The 15,587-nt window shown below is 43.2% G+C and overlaps 1 long non-coding RNA gene across 1 annotated transcript; it reads left to right on the plus strand.

The window, feature by feature from the left end:
- Positions 1 to 224: 224 nt before the first annotated feature.
- Positions 225 to 15,329, plus strand: LOC128939902 (uncharacterized). The gene is made up of 3 exons (XR_008483267.1): positions 225 to 299; positions 3,772 to 4,018; positions 14,831 to 15,329. It is a non-coding gene; the product is annotated as an uncharacterized LOC128939902 (long non-coding RNA).
- The last annotated feature ends 258 nt before the right edge of the window (positions 15,330 to 15,587 follow it).

The following is a 15,587-nucleotide window of genomic DNA, read 5'->3' on the forward strand; positions in this document are numbered from 1 at the left end:
GACCCCGCGGAACGAGAACGGGCTGGGCAGAGACCCCGCGGAACGGGAACGGGACGGACCAAGATCAGCGGCAGCGGGACCGGGAACTGACATGACTCCGCCCAGCCCAGACGTGACCGCGGCGGCATTGCTGGGGCGGGGCCTCACCGCGCATGCGCCGTGGGGAGGGCGTGCCCTACCGCAGGGCCCGCCCGCGCAGGTGACGCCACCGCGCGCGCCCGCCCCACCTCTCGCGCGACGTCACGCGGCCGGGCCGGGCGGTGGCGGCGCGCGGGGATGGAGCGGCCGCCGCTCGGCCGGTGAGTGACCGACGGACCGCGGGATCGGGAACGGAGAGGGAACGGGATCGGGAACGGGGCGGGAGAACACCCAGAACCGAGGGACGGGGCGAGGGGACCCCGCCCGACCGGCCCCGCGTGCGCCCATCGCGAGCGCCTCATCCACCCCCAGACCCGCCGCTCGGCCGGGCTGTCTCTCGCCGTCCCCGCTCTGCGGCCGGTTTGGGACTCTCTGTCCAGGTCGCGGCCCCGCCGGCCCGCTCGCCCCGTTCCGGGCCGTCGTCCGGGACGCAGGGCCCGGGCTTCGCGCGGAGATGTCCGGCCCGGCGGTGGCGAGCGGCGCCCTCGGCCCCTGCCGTGGCCCCCGCGATCGCCCCGATCCCCGCGGCCCCCACAGCCCCCCGGGCCTCCCGGGGGCGGCCCCACGCACGTGTGGCCTGTGCCGGAGGTTCGCGAGGCACCGCCTCGGCCCTCGCTCTGGTTTGGGGCGGGCTGAGGCGTGTGTTCGCTTCACTGATTCCTGCTCGCCTTGGCTGTCTTTGATGAGATGGTTAAGACACGAATTATTTCATGGCGGACTCAGAATTTGCCGGCTTAAAAGCAGATTGTCAGTGATAGGCCTTTAAAGTAAAGAGCTTAAGGGGTAAAGCAGCAGCTTCGAAGCTTTATGAGTGCCAAAATTCACGACACTTGGAGCTGACGCTGTGTTTGTGACTTGTGTGCAGCTGCTGTCACTGGAGACACGGAAGTACCTGGTGTGCATTAGTGACAAATGCGGTGGCCAGCAAAACTCCCATGGTGGGTGGAGGCATCGCTTTCACTAAAAAAATCTATCAATAGGGAAACTTAATGAGGCTTCTTGGTGGGTAGGAGGTGTAAAGGTCTGAACTGAAGGTACAAAGATCTGAGTTGAAGGCTAGGGGAAGGGGAGACAGAAGAGGGTAATGGAACTCCCACTGCATCAGTAAACAGTGTCCATCATCCACAAACCTTAAAATCAGGTGTTTCTGCAGGTTGGAAACCTTTAGTAACAGCACACTAAAGGTGTGCCTTGATCTGAGCCAGTGCCACTGGGTTCTCCTCAGCCCAGGGAGTAAGTGCTGCTGTCCCTGTTGCTCACCGCTGACTCTGTTTTACTCAAGATTAACGTGTGGCAGGTGACTCCATTTTTGGTCATGATCCTTTTCTTAGGGTAAATTCTTGGTCCATCTGGAAGTGTCTAGAGGCAAGGAAGGCCCGGTGAGTACTCACTGGAAGGGCTGTTTTTGTCTTGGTCCTGGGAGAGCTCTTCCCTCTCTTGTCCGGGGACAGTGGCGCTCCCCAGCTTGCAGGGCTTGCGCTGCTCAGCAGCTCTGCAGCCACATAGGGTTCTGGCACCGAATGAACAAGTTTGTTGGAGCTTTGTATACACTGTGTCCAGTTCTTTTGCCTGATAAGCCCACCCAGCTGATCTGGAAGCCATCCAAAGTATGGAAGCAAATTGAAGATGGAGAAAGATCTACTTTGTGTGGAATTTGCTTTAGAAAGAAATTGGAACTTCAGGTTTCCATGAAATCTGGGGTTTCCCTCCTCCATTTACCACATAAAATTTACCACATTTACCACATTGCTGAGTTTGTTTTTCCAAGCAGTACTGTGTCATAGTTTGAGCTGTCTCGCATCTTATTTAATCACAGCTGAAGTTCCTGTAATTAAAACCTATGTCTAATTCAGATACAAAGTGGAAGTCATTGGAAGTCTTCAGATTTTGTTTCCCTGTGTTTAGAGCGGTGCATTCTGCAGGAAATGGGTTGTATCTAGTGAGTCAGCTCCTCCACTGCTTGGGTGAATGGCCTGTGCCTGACTGTGAGCTAGCAACTGTGGCTTCTCTGGAGTCGGGCAAACCTTGTGTTAGTGTTTTCTCTGGTCTTTCTGAGAATTGTTTTGAACCATTCAAAAAGACTTGGTGTGATAATATCTTGGGCTTGGTTTCTAGGAATTTTTGCTTAGAGCTCTGGAGGAGGAGTCTTCCCTTTCCACTGGCTTTCCCAGCACGTTTACTGGTGCGGCGTGTTCTCATCAGGTGGTTCTGTAGCTGTCTGTCTGCCAGTGAGAGCTGGGTTTTGGCACCTGAATTCACCAAGTGCAAGGTGTTTCTCAGGTGAGCTGGCTGGTTGGCTGCCTCTTGATAGACCTGGAGTCTCCTCACCCCTGAAATAGAGGGAGTGGGTTTTGCTGTCCCCTAAGGCCTGATGAAGGCTGATTGCTGTAGCACACTGAATGCTGTTTGGCACAGAGGTTGTGCACTCTCCATGGGGGATGGAGCTCCTGTGGACTTGAGCTCTCTGGGGCCAGGAACAGGATGGTCTCTCAACAGCAAGACTTGTAAAAATGGTGTGTAGGCAATGAACCCTGGGTGGCCTGGGTGACATCAAGAAGTCCCTTCCAAGGTCAGCAAATCTGTGAACTCGGCACAATGTTTCCTAGAGGATAAACTGACATCCCTAGAAAGAGTGAAGATGGCTGAATGAAAAGGAACATGAAGGTGGCAGTCTAGACATGCATTGTCTGCACTTCTAGAAACTCAGTATTCTGCTGTGATTAAATATTGAAAATACTTAACTCCCCTAAGCAGTTGAGACCCTGGATATTGTTACAGGACAATGATAGCTGACCAAGCTGATTGTTTGGTCTTGAATTTAAGCTCCAAATTCTCAAAATTGTTCTTCCAGCCAAGCTGTTAAGGAAAAAAGAAAGAAGACAATTAATTGTGTAGAGTTAAATATATTTTTGCAAAATGTAATGTCTTCGTACTTTCAGAAACATTTAATGGTAATGCAGATCTAGTTGACCCTTTTTATTTATAAACTCATGTACCAAAAATACAAAACACTTCTACCAAAATAAGATTGAGAACTTTGATTTGGAAGCTAGATCTGACACACCATGTGAAATGCAAACACAGAACAGGAGGTCTCTGCCCCAAAAACGTTTACGTTTTATTAACTTAAATCCAGACCTGAAAAATTCAGAAGTTTGCCAACACTCCGGAACATTTATGCCATGCAGGTACCCCCCCCAAGTGTGTACTTTATGTGCATGCTGTGTTGGGGCTTCCATCACACTCTGTGTTGGTCCCCGTTTTGGACAGTGGCTTAATTCTTTAGTCTGACACTGGTCACACAGGCACTCCTGTGGCAAAATACTCAGTGAACATCAACGCATTTGGTGAGCTGGGAAGGTTTGTCTGACTCAGGGCAATCTGTGATATGATCAAACTTCATTTGAATGCTTAGAGGATTTCCCTCCTTGAGATAATTTATTAGGTTAAAATAGTCAGAGTATGAGGTAACTTCAGAGGCTGCTTCTGATTTTAAATACATCAAAGCTAGCAGAAACCCAGTTTTTCAAATGAGTTAATTCTTTTCTCTGAAGGGGACTCTGAATATGTGTGCTGTTTTATTGTTTATCAGGTATTAATGGCGTTTCTTATTATGCTTGTTAATTTTGGCAGGTCTTTCTCCTCTACAAAGAAGCTTTGTTGCCAAGACTTACTCTGAAAATGACCTAGAGTACCTACTGCAGATGCCTGCAAGTGTAGAAGCTGATAAATCATATCTTCTTCCCTCCCCTGACTTTCCTGTTTCCTCTGGAATTTATACGTCTAAATTTTTTTAAAGTTAAACGTCTGTTGATGGCATTTGAATTACAACTGTGAGCATACTTATGCAAAGAGACAAGCTATCCTGAGCACTTTTGAGGTATGTATGCCTTCTGTGACTTAAAACACATGGAAGGGGAAGCCATCTGATTAGGGCAAAGAGAGTTCTAGGTGTACATATTCTAGATTTAGGCTGATGTGCACTGTTTTGCATGGTTTTAGCAGCAGAATATACATATACATAGTAAGGCTGCAGGAGCACCAGCTGGCATTTTATGGAGGGTGACCTTGGTTGAACCTACTGTGGGAGTACTCAAAAGATTGTATTTAGAAAAGCTGTATCCACTGCTACCCATTCAGTTCCTAAATACCACCATGGTCTGCAGAAATTTTCTTCTTCAAAGTGTGTGTGTCGTTGAAATGTGCCTGGGAGGCCATGGTGGTTGCTCTATTTGCTAAGGTAAAGCACTCACATGAAGTTACAGAGTATTTGCCCTGAATTTGGAAGCATCTGGCATGAAGGTTAGGAAAGAAGGATATTTTGCTTGCCTACCTGTGCACAGGTGCTGGCACAGTGGTCTCTGCTCCCAGAAAGAGGCAGTCTCATTAGACAATATGCCTGTGATGTACAAGTTACAAGCAGAGCTGGGTGGGATTTGCCTTGTTGCTGTGCACATTTGTCCCACTCAGGTAACAAGAGATGGACAGCCTTGGCTGTTTCCGCAGCATGGAAAGTAACCAGTATGCACGGTTTTATTTTCCTTTTCGTAAAGCCTCCTTTGGAGGCTTTTAGCTGTCTATACATATTCTAAACCTGGAATGAGGAAGCTGGCTAACCGCCTCTGTATGGGCTTAGAAGAGGCTGGTGTGCACTGATAACATCTTTTCCTTCTGTAAACTACTTGGACTCCTTATCCCTTCTGTGATGTAGATGCCAGCGTTCCAGAGCAGTGGCACTTTTGTCAGTTAATGGTGGGTTAGAGTGAAAGGCAGCCAAACACACACCTCTCTGGCTTCCAGAAGAGACATTCATTAGTGGGTTTAGTTTAAAAAGGAAAACTAGTTGTGCTGAAAGTAGCTACCTGACTGAATCATTCATCATGCACAGTTGCCGTACAGGATATATTTAGCAGACAACATGCCTGCTTTTGTTGATAAGCTCCAGTGATTCAGGCTGAGATGATGCTGGAGGGACACAAATCTGACCTACCTCCCTGTCTGGCTTAAAACAGCCTGATGGTGTTCCTGTAACAGGAAGGCAGAATGGGCTGTGTTGCAGTGCAAGTCTGAACTGTTATGGGCAGCGAAGCACAGTGGTTGGGAAGGAGATCCCTTACATGTGCTGAAGGAACTCATTCACCTGCAAGCAGAGCGGGGCCAGGGATTGGCATCTTGGTGAGATTCTCTGTTATGACTGGACAGAAGTTGGTGTAGCACACTTAAAATGTGTTTCTCAGTCTGCCTGGACAGTGTTATTTGGCTGTGGCAGTGTGCAAAAGCAGCATTGGGCAGAAAGGAGAGCATTGTTTCCTGTAAGCTGCTTTCATAGAAGCTGTAGGAACACACTAGGAGTGGTTTGCTGAGCTGCCCATTGCCACCTTATTGGTGCTTTATGCAGTGTACCAGGGATGTGGATTCTGCAACCCAACTTGGTGCATTTTTTTTGGTGGTATATAAATTGTGATCTCTGTGATCCTATCAATTAATGGTGCACATTTCCCAAAAAAGCTGCCATTCTGTGAAAATAGAACAAGTCCTGCAGTATCTTTGAATACCTGTAAGAATACCTAGACTGAATGTCTCCATGAATGTATATTCCTAAACAGAGTATTAGTCTTTATTTCTTTAACTGTAAGATAATGTTGACCTACCTTTGTAAAACATTAAGTTTCATGAAAAACATAAGTGCAGTTTAATTATTCAAACTCATTTAACTAAAAGTGAATTACTAAAATGCTGGATGACAAGGAGATTGAGTATAAGATAAAGTTTTCTTTTGATGTAAAGAAGTGGTCTGAAAGGTGAAATTGTGTACATTAGAGAAAGTTGCATTAAAACTGTTCTACAGGTTGTCTAAAAAGTTCAAAGAACATTAGAGGACACTGCAGTGTTGAGATGAATGGTACTGCTGTTCATTCAGCTGGTGGGATGGGTTATGACAGGAAGTTTGCAGATACCTACTTACAGTTTTTTCAGGCATAAATTTGGCGAATTTCAGTATATTTTGGATTTGTGTTAGCTGATGGTGTCCTTAACAAATTCCATAGTGGCCTTTGATACTGAAGCTGTTGACTATTATTTTCCTGGAAGCCAGTTGCCATGGTGATTATCCTGAAGGCAAATAAATGTGTTTTTTGTGGTTCCCAGCTTTACTAGTTTTGAGCAAAAGGACTGTGGCCTTTTCTGGGATCACTGGAAGTGCTGCACCCATAGCATTCCATGTTTGTAAATTCACTGCCCGCTGAACAAGCATTTCATGCTTTAGTGGGTCACAGTCATAAGGGGTAGTGTGACTTGTCTGTGAGAAGCAGTGAGTGTCCTTGCTGTGATCCTGAGGTTGAATAGCAGTTAAAATGGGAGAAATGAGCACAGAGCGACTTTGGGTCAGAATCTGCTAAGACTGAACTTAGCTCATTCTCGCCAGTAATGGCAGACTGACTAGTAAGGCAAAATCTCTATTGGTGAAAGCCAGTCCCACCTAGGTGCATGGGGCTGCGGTCCTTCCCTGTGGTGGCTTTCAGCTGGGGTAGCCTCTAGCTCTGGTTGCTACTGATTTATATTAAATGCTTTGTGGAGGAAGATATTCTGCATATGTGAGCCTTTGCATAACAGAAGAACTTGGCTATGCATTGGGTACCTGTGAGAAGTTTTACTGCCTGGGCTGCAGAGCATCCTGTGGTAAGAGGAGCAGAGAGGGGGGCTGAATCGGTGGCTGCTTGCTGCTCTGCAGAGCAGTTCCTGTGCTGGTCATACTTTTGCTGTGGGAGTTAGTTCTCAGCTGGTTTGTTGTGCTGAAAGTTTTGGTTCTGGTTTACTGAAGTCCTTTAAATGCTTCTGGTGTAATTCCAGTCTGTGGGAGAAGTACAGGGTCCAGTACTGTACAATCTGTTTATTAATAATATATTAATAGGGCCAGGTGAAGAATTTTGCAGGTGATGCAAGATGGGGAGTTGATAGACCTGATGATAGTACTGCCGTTCAGAGGCACCTGGATAGGCTTGAGGAATAGGCAGGCATGAACCTCATGAGGTTCAATGAAGGGAAAGAGGAGGCTCTGCACCTGGGGAGGACCCACCTGGTATAGCTGGTGTTCTGTAACCACCCATGTACTGAAATTCCTATCATGTACCTGTACTGGGAGCCTGACCAGCTGCAAAGCTGCTCTGCAGCTAGCAAACGGGTGTTCTGGCAGAAGCCCGAGTTGCACAGCAACTCTGTAAGGAGCCATTAACTTGTGTCTTGCTTTTGGCTCTGATTATAAGCCCACACCTTCTCAGTGGTAGCTGAAATTCAGCCTTATTTCAAATAAGATTGCTTTTTTATGCTGCTTTGAGTGAAGATTTGCGGATTTTTTAATGTGGACTCTACCGTGAATGTGGGAAGAAACATGATTTTGGCTGAGGTTTTAAATGCATGACTACTTGTTTCCCATTGGCAACAAAGTAGTCAAGCCCAATTGCTTTATACCGGATTATTGCCTCTGTGCAGCTGGATGTGGAGGTGGATATTAAAGAGCAGCATATTTGTGAGTGGCTGCTTTGCTGTGCTGGGTTTGTGCAGTTTGTGCAGTTTGTGTGTGTGTGTGTCTTTAAAATGCATGATAAGATCTTAGAGAAGAAAAGAACCGTAGATACGCACCTGTATTTTTATTGCAAAAGTCCAAAAAGTGAGCAAAGCAGGGAATTCCCAAGTCTGTGTGGTAGCAGTTGATGGATGGCTGACATGGGTCCTGTTCCAAAAGGTGCTGCTCTGAGGGGATAGGGAGTTGTGGCTGTGCTGGTTCCCTGGCCCCTGAAAAGAGGCCTGGCAGCGTGTCTGTGTGCTGCAGGGCAGGTGCCCATGGTTCTGCTCACACGGTGTCTGTGAGGTACACAGGCCAGGCTGATGCTGTTCCTACTCGTTAGGGTACGTAGGAATGCAATTATATTGTTCCTTGTCGCAAGCTCTGCTTGAGCCTACCTGGGACTGGGAGAAGTGGCTGTAATGAGTCAAGTCAAAAGCACCTTATGGATGTCTCCTGTTTCTGTTGACAGCTGATAGCAGGTTTTTAACATTGAGAACAGGTAAGAAGGTGTGGGTGGCGGTAGTCTTTTACTGATAGGTCCTCCCAGCTTCATGCAAGCTGACTGAAGGACTTCAGTGTTTGGGTAACCTGAACATCTTGTTTGTAGTCCTGCAGGGAGGAATGTGCTAATGCTTGATTAGAAAAGGCTCCGTAAACAAACTGGCCCCAGATTAAGGCCACTACTGTTATACTAATACAATTTTTTTGAAGAGTCACACTTAAGTAAAAGCTCCCTAGACTCGCAGTCTTGAAAAAGGATCAGGAAGGAGAGTTTTCTTCTGAAGAGCAGGATGAAGCTGTCAGTGGTTGAGCAGCATCAACGGTCAGAATAGCGATGACTATTGACTTCTGGTGAGAATTTGTCTTGCCAGATTTGTGTCACATTTTAAACAATACTGGTAGAAAGAGCTGGTTTTGAGTCATCAGGGGGACTATTTTACCACTATGTGTGAGGTTAGTTCTACTTCTTTCACGAGTCATTGTAAATATGATACTTTCAAAGGGCTAAAAGCACATGTTAAAATCACACATAGTGTGGGGTGTGGGTTGATGGTAGATATCTTTCTTTACAAGCCTGCTAATTTAACTTGTTTTAACCTCCTTACAACTGCAAGCCTGGAATAAACCTTTCTTTTAGAACTAGAGTTGCTAAATCTTGCCAGCATCTCTGCTGGCATTATCACAGATAATTCTGCTAGGAGTTAAAATGAGAGGCCATCTCTTCTTTTCTTTGTATCGCTAGCATGGTTAGACGTCTCTCTTTAATGCCAGGAATAGGTGTGGTATAACCTTTTGTCTTCCCTTGGAAATGAAATGAAAATATCTGTATTTCCATTTTATGGTTCACTTGTTCCTGACATTTGAGTCAGCTTTGACACATAGAAGATGGCACTGTCTCTTGGCAGACAGGCAGTGAGGAGATAAGTGCAGCTTTGATCTCTTCCCTTCACCCCTTTCTCTCCTGAAAAGATCCTGCCGAAATTCTTGCCATGGCCTAGTACTGTTACATTTTTCCAGAGACTGAAGAATCAGATCCAGATAATGCAGATCTTAATAGGAGAAGTTAAAAGTAGGAGTGCAACTGACCACTAAAATATTTGAGATGCTTCAAGGAATTAAATCCATTCTTTTCTTTGTGGAAGACACATTGTTTTGAATATTTGCTTTACACTTCTTCAGTCTTTTCCTTTGGGGAGGAAGTTTCTCTGTTTGCAAAATGCAGTATTTGAACTGTAGAAGTGAAATCACTTGTATTCTGATGAGTCCTTGCTGAAGCTCTTGCAAGTTCCTGTTTCTGCAGCTGTTATGGCCATAGCATCAGATAGGAGGTTTTTGATAACACCATCTGGGAGTAATTGTGTACCCTGTCTGTCTACTTCCTCTCTTTAACGTTATTCCAAAGTTGTTATAACTGGGTCTATGGTCAGATTTGTCCCTCAGTCCTATCTTCCTTCAAATATGAGTTATTTTCTTTTGTATTGATTCATATCACAGCCGTGGAAATATCTGTGCCTACAAAAGCTAAAATTGAATGCCATGCTATGGTTCTGAAAGTGAGCCCCAGGGGACAAAAGAGGTTGGAAATGTCTTAAATTGTCATTTCTGTAATACTTCTGGTGTTGTGAAAGGACAGCTTCAGATCCCTGCTTGGACAGTGGCTGGAGGTGTCCCTTCAGTGTTCTTCAGTGAAGCCCTGAGTTCAGAGCATGCACTTGGCTGGTTTTTAGAACACCGTAATAGGGGTGCAACATTTTTTCCTTTTGCAAAAATCAGAGGTGTTTTAGAGGAAATTCTTCTGTTTGGCTTAACTTCAGTTTGGTTTTGAGGAAGAGTGAGTGAGGATGTCAGTTTTCTGAAACAGGCCACTAAATTAAGTGAAAGTGTCAACTGTCAGCCTTCCTGTGGCAGACCACACAGTTTTGAATTGCAGGTTTCCTCTTGAGCCTAGTAAAGCCAGCTGTCTTTATAATAATTCTTCATCCACTTTGTTTTTCTTCTAAAATCCCTGCAGATTGTACTGTTAGTGTTGTCTCCCAAATTTTAATTATGTTCACAAAAATTTCAAGGAAATGTACATGATATATGTAATTGTCAATGTCAACTAATCAGAAGACTCTAGTTAAATCTTTCTTCAACATTCACTTAGCTTTCTTGAAGCACTGTTTTTATATAATGTGATGGAAAATAGCCTATATGTAGCCTTTTCCAGAAAATAACGTTTTTAAGTGGTTTGAGTAGGTTCCAGTTACACTGCTGTACACTGTTCATAAATGAATCTGAAGCTATCAACAGGAGAAATCACGGAAGTATAACCTTATGAGAGCAAATTTTAAGTTTGGTTCTCTGCTGTAAAAGTGTCACATGACCTTTAGGCAGCTTCTTGATCTTTCTGTGGTGGGGGGGTTGCCTGAAAACTAGGGAAATAATGATAATTCAACATAATCTAGGAGCATTTGAAGCGTGAATTCACAGACTGCTCACATGTTATGGTAATATAAACCTAGAAATACTTTATGTAGCTAAGGAATTCATCAAGGATGAAGTTCTGCTGAGCTGTGGAACCAGCAGCATTGCCTCACAGTCAGACTCCGTGGCACACCAGCTCTAGATGCAGCAGTGCAGTTGGGAAAGGCTTCTGATAAATAGGCAGGTCACCAGCTATAAAAATACAGCTGAAACATTTTGCTTTCGTTTTCACATGAGATTTTAACATATCACAAACACAGAATGATTATGTATTGGTACCTCTGCATAGTTAGTAATTTTGGAGAATCTTGATCTTTACTTTATAGCTTTGATTCAAACAGTGTAACCACTGAGTTACTGAATGTTCAGAGAGGAGTGGAAAAGATGTCAGGAGTAGAAAAGATGTCACTGGCAATTGGTTGTACTCCAAAGCAGCAGAACCATTTCTGAAAACCAGTCACTCAGCTTTAGGCCACTTTTGAGTTATTATTACTCAAATAAACATGGAAAATTGCCTCATCTTTGGTGATGTTGTCTATGGTTCTTAGATGTGAACTTCTACTTTGCAGAAGAACCAGCAGTCTTTATTCCGCATTCAGAGCAATGAGCAAGCAATACTTCCTATAGGGAGGGCATCAGTAGTGTAGTGGTTGCCCACAAGTGTTATTGAAGGTACTTGATTCTGATGTAGGTGTACTCAGGAAGATGTTTATTAAAAAGAAATTGAAAGGAGAAAGGGATCTGTCACTCACTAAGGTAGTGTTTGGTATATGCTCTGTGACTGACAATAAGTGGAGTTTTATCTACAGAATTAGTATTTGAGCTTTCAGGAACGTAAACTGTACGCATTAGTTCTGCTGGTCAGCAGAACTAATAATATATTTATTAAATATAAATATAAATAATATATTTATTAAATATAAAGTTATAGGAGCTGTTTCAACAGGATGTGGATCTGAGAAGAGGCTGATGTTGAAAGATCACCTTCTGGTATGTTTGATCTGAGCATGCTGCCCTTGCACACGTGTACCATTAATGGATATAGTAATAGAAATGGTGAACTCTTTTTGGTGTGCCAAAGCATAAAATCTGCTGATGAAACCTTTGAAGTTGCTATTTGTTAATGTGTATGGAAATGCATGGGAAAAAGTGACTGTCTCCCTCCCCACCCCTGCTTCAGAGAGGAGGACAATAGGGGATCTGCTCTCACTCCTTTTTCCTTGTCACATACTCACCTCTAACAAACAAGTGCCTGGACTGTGTAGAGCTATTTTAGGCTTGTGAGGATTTTAGGAGAAACATTTCATGTTTCACATGGGATCACACATAATGCCATTTTTGTCCCTGAATATCTTAAAAATCATGTAATTCATACCTAAACACACTGCCAGTCTTTTCCTCTAACAGTGCTATCAGCCATACTCCCTTTCTGGTCTTGGCCTGGGGAGGGTCTTTGTGTATCTATATCTCGTGTTTCTGGTTTTCCTTTTGGACTTCAGTAGAATTCAAAAAATATTTTCTTGGGTAAATTTTGGAGGAGGAGGATGATAAAGAATTATGTATGTAAAACTGTAGGTATCTTTTCCATTAAAGATAGTATAGTATTGTTTTCTGTTTTCTTTCTGCCTATATTCTGCCATTTACCTAAGGTATTTGTATTTAATTAATTCTTGTATGTCTTCTTCCATTCTGGCCCAAATTCTCCACTCAGACATTTTCAAAATTGTTCTATTGTAATAGCTAAATATATACATTTCTCTAGATATTGGATAGCCATGTTACTATCCTGTTTTCTTGAGTCAAATTACTCTGTTACTGGTGTCTTCCTCTTTAAATGTTTTCCAGATGACAGCCCTCTTGAATTTCACACCCATTCCAGTTTCTCATGAGTTCTTTTTTCTGATAGCATTAGTTGTTAACACACCCAGAGCTTTCTCTCCTTATTTGCTCTGCTGAGCAATGATGCTTTTAAAATATCTTAATCCTCCTTTGGATATAAATCGCTTGCTAGGGTTCCCAATGCCTTTAACAGGTGGCTTTCCAGTGTGTGACTGTTGCTTCTTTAGTCTTTCTTGCTAAACTGTTTGCCTGGATACAGACTCCATTTTGGGATGGGTTTCTGAAAATAATCTGGGATTTCTCAAATTAGGCTGGGCTTTTTCTTAGCAAAAATTGCTTCTATTCTGAAACAACTGAAAAGTGCTTTTCTTTTACCAAATAGGATGAATTGGAAGCATCTCCTTCCTAAGATCCCTGCTAACTGTGATGACAAGTCTATAGTGAGCTGTTAAATTGACCTGTTTATGAAATAAAAGGAATGTGAGGATTATATAGCTAATTGTATTTCAGCATCTTTATTATTAAGGGTTCATGGTGTTCTTATATGGCATAAGAGAAAGGTATTTGAAATATTCTATAAGAAGGTAGAATTTTTCCTGTTTCTTTTGCTTGAAAATAATTTTTCTTCCCCATTTGTGTAGTCCTGTACTGTTTGTTTCTGTAACGAGTACTTCAGCTGCAGATAAGTAATCTCTAAACTGATTTTCAGTAGTAGCTTCAGAGTTCACTTTGTTTACAAAGAACTCTGATTTTGAAGGGAATTAATTAAACTGATTAAAGTAAACTTTCACTTGGATAAAGTCTAAAATCAGAGGGGCAGAAGTATTTTCAAACTTGTCAAATTTTTTGAAATGTTCATGTTACAAATGTGATAAAGAAAAAAAGAAAAGTGAAAGAGTGGGAAGAATTGTCAAAAAACATCAAAGCCAAGATGATGGCTTCGCTTTGTAAGTATGTGAAAGTGAAGGAATTTTGATTAGCCCGGTGCAATAGTTTCTCAAAGTTCAGAAGAAAATGGAGTTTCTGACAGCAAATGGGAGTTTTGGTGGTGTGTCAGTTAGGGCTGTGATTTACACGAGGGACAGTACAGGTAGTTTTGGTGCCAATGCCTGTTAGTGCCCACCTGTGGGCACTCCTTGACACAGACTCTGAACTATGGCAGCTGTGAAACAATTTGAGTTAAAAGCAGCTGCTGATCTGCAGGTCCTGTAATGCTGTAGGTCATCCTGTAGTGCTGTAGGTCATGTCTCTGAAGACCTTGCTGACAAAAGCTCTTACAGTTACTATGAATAAAAAATAACATTGAAACTTAAAAAAAAAGTAGACAAATAATGTGACTGAAGTTCTGTTAGTGACACCTCGTGTGACCAGTACTTCACACATTGTACTAGTTCTCCACTAATGCTAGTATAGAAATGGATTTTCTTCTAAAGGAAGATATTTTTCAAAAATGTGTTCGTTCATTTTTTCCAAGTTCCTAATATTTGCTGTCATCACTTTCTTCATATTCTAGCATCCCACTTCAGTGGATCAGAGTAACCCTTTCTTCCTTTCTTTCTGTCTTGGAGGTGGGAATCTGATGAGGAATAAAACAGTCAAAATACCCCTTTTGTGCAGAGTTCTTGGGGTGTTCATCTGAAGAATAGTGTGCTCCCTGTTTTCAAGAGCTGTTTGAGTTAATGATCATCTTTAGAAAATCTGGGTGATCTGGCTGTGTTTCAGACTAGTCCTTGAGGCTGCCTAGAGAAGTGTGGTTGGCGTGTCTGGTCTCAGCTGTCCTCTTGTCATCTCCTAGCCAGCACCTGGCCTTTGGGTCTTCTGCAGGAATTGGCAGGCAGGAGCTGCCAGGGGACAGAGCTGCCTGTGCAGTGAGCTGTGGCAGGTGCAAGTGTGTCCGAGTGCCCACAGCTTTTCCCTCCTGTGAGGTGAACACCAGAGCCAGCTGTTTGACCTGCGCTGGGAGCATGGAGAATGCCTAAATAGGAGAGGAAAAGAAAATCTACATGGTGCTGGTTGGAGCCCTAGCATCTTCCTCTGCTTTCAGCCTGTGGTGGTGGCAATAAACCCCAACATAAAATGCTCCTTCACAAGAGCTTCTTGATTAACTCCATAAGATTCAGTTTTAACTTCAGTCATATTTTTATCCCTTCAGTTATTTGAAAGAGTTTAAAACAGGACAGCTTCCAGGGGCGCTTGCATTTCAATGGAAAAAAAATTACTAAAAAAAAAATTAAAAGTTGGAATCATGCTCTTTCTTTGCTGTTTATATATATCTTTCCTCTGGTTTTCAGTATTGTATCTCATACCCAATTTCTTTTGCAGTTCTCTTCAGTGGAGGGACTGCTGTGGGTCAGCCATGCTAAAGGGCGTATGATGGAGGCAAGTACAAGTTTATCCTTTCACTATTGTCTAATGTTGATTTTGCCAGTTTTTCCTTTTGAACTGTTTTGTTTCCCAGGGCTTCTGGGAAATAATTGCACAAATGAAGGGCTGTATTAGAATGTTCTGGGATATAATAATGTTGTAACGTCTGCTGAGTTGGCTGTATATGTAATTGTGAATTTTGTTCCTGATGTAGTGTATTCTTGTACAAATAAGAAATGTATGTTTTTGAACTTTATGGTATAAAGTATTGTTTCCTCCCACTAACAGAATATAAAAGTGGTTGTAAGTAGAGAAAACAAAAGTGGCCACAAAAGTTGAATCCTTATGAAATAAGTGTGCTAATCAATTTTGAAGATTCACAATTCTTCACACTTAGAGTATTTTTTTTCCTCAGAAGTAGATACTAGAACAAATAAATACTGGTAAGGACCTTCATACCAGATGTGTAATTTGCAAAGCTCTTTTCAGGCTCACAACAGACTCATCCTATGGAAATAGAAGTAGGAGATGACTACAAAGGTCCCATTAGGAACCTCTGAGAGGCTGTATAATTTCAGAAATATGTTGTAGAATACAGAGGATGGTCATATCTTGTTTGTAAGCTCACTGTGGGCTGGTTTGTTTCAGGTTGGTTTGTAAACTGCCATAGGGTTAATTTAAGCGGGGTAATTTTTTCTAGCAGATAATGCGTGGA

The sequence above is a fragment of the Melozone crissalis genome, unplaced genomic scaffold (genome assembly GCF_028551555.1).
Source record: "Melozone crissalis strain CALT ecotype California unplaced genomic scaffold, PUWL_Pcris_2 ptg000029l_1, whole genome shotgun sequence".
Lineage (NCBI taxonomy): Eukaryota > Metazoa > Chordata > Aves > Passeriformes > Passerellidae > Melozone > Melozone crissalis.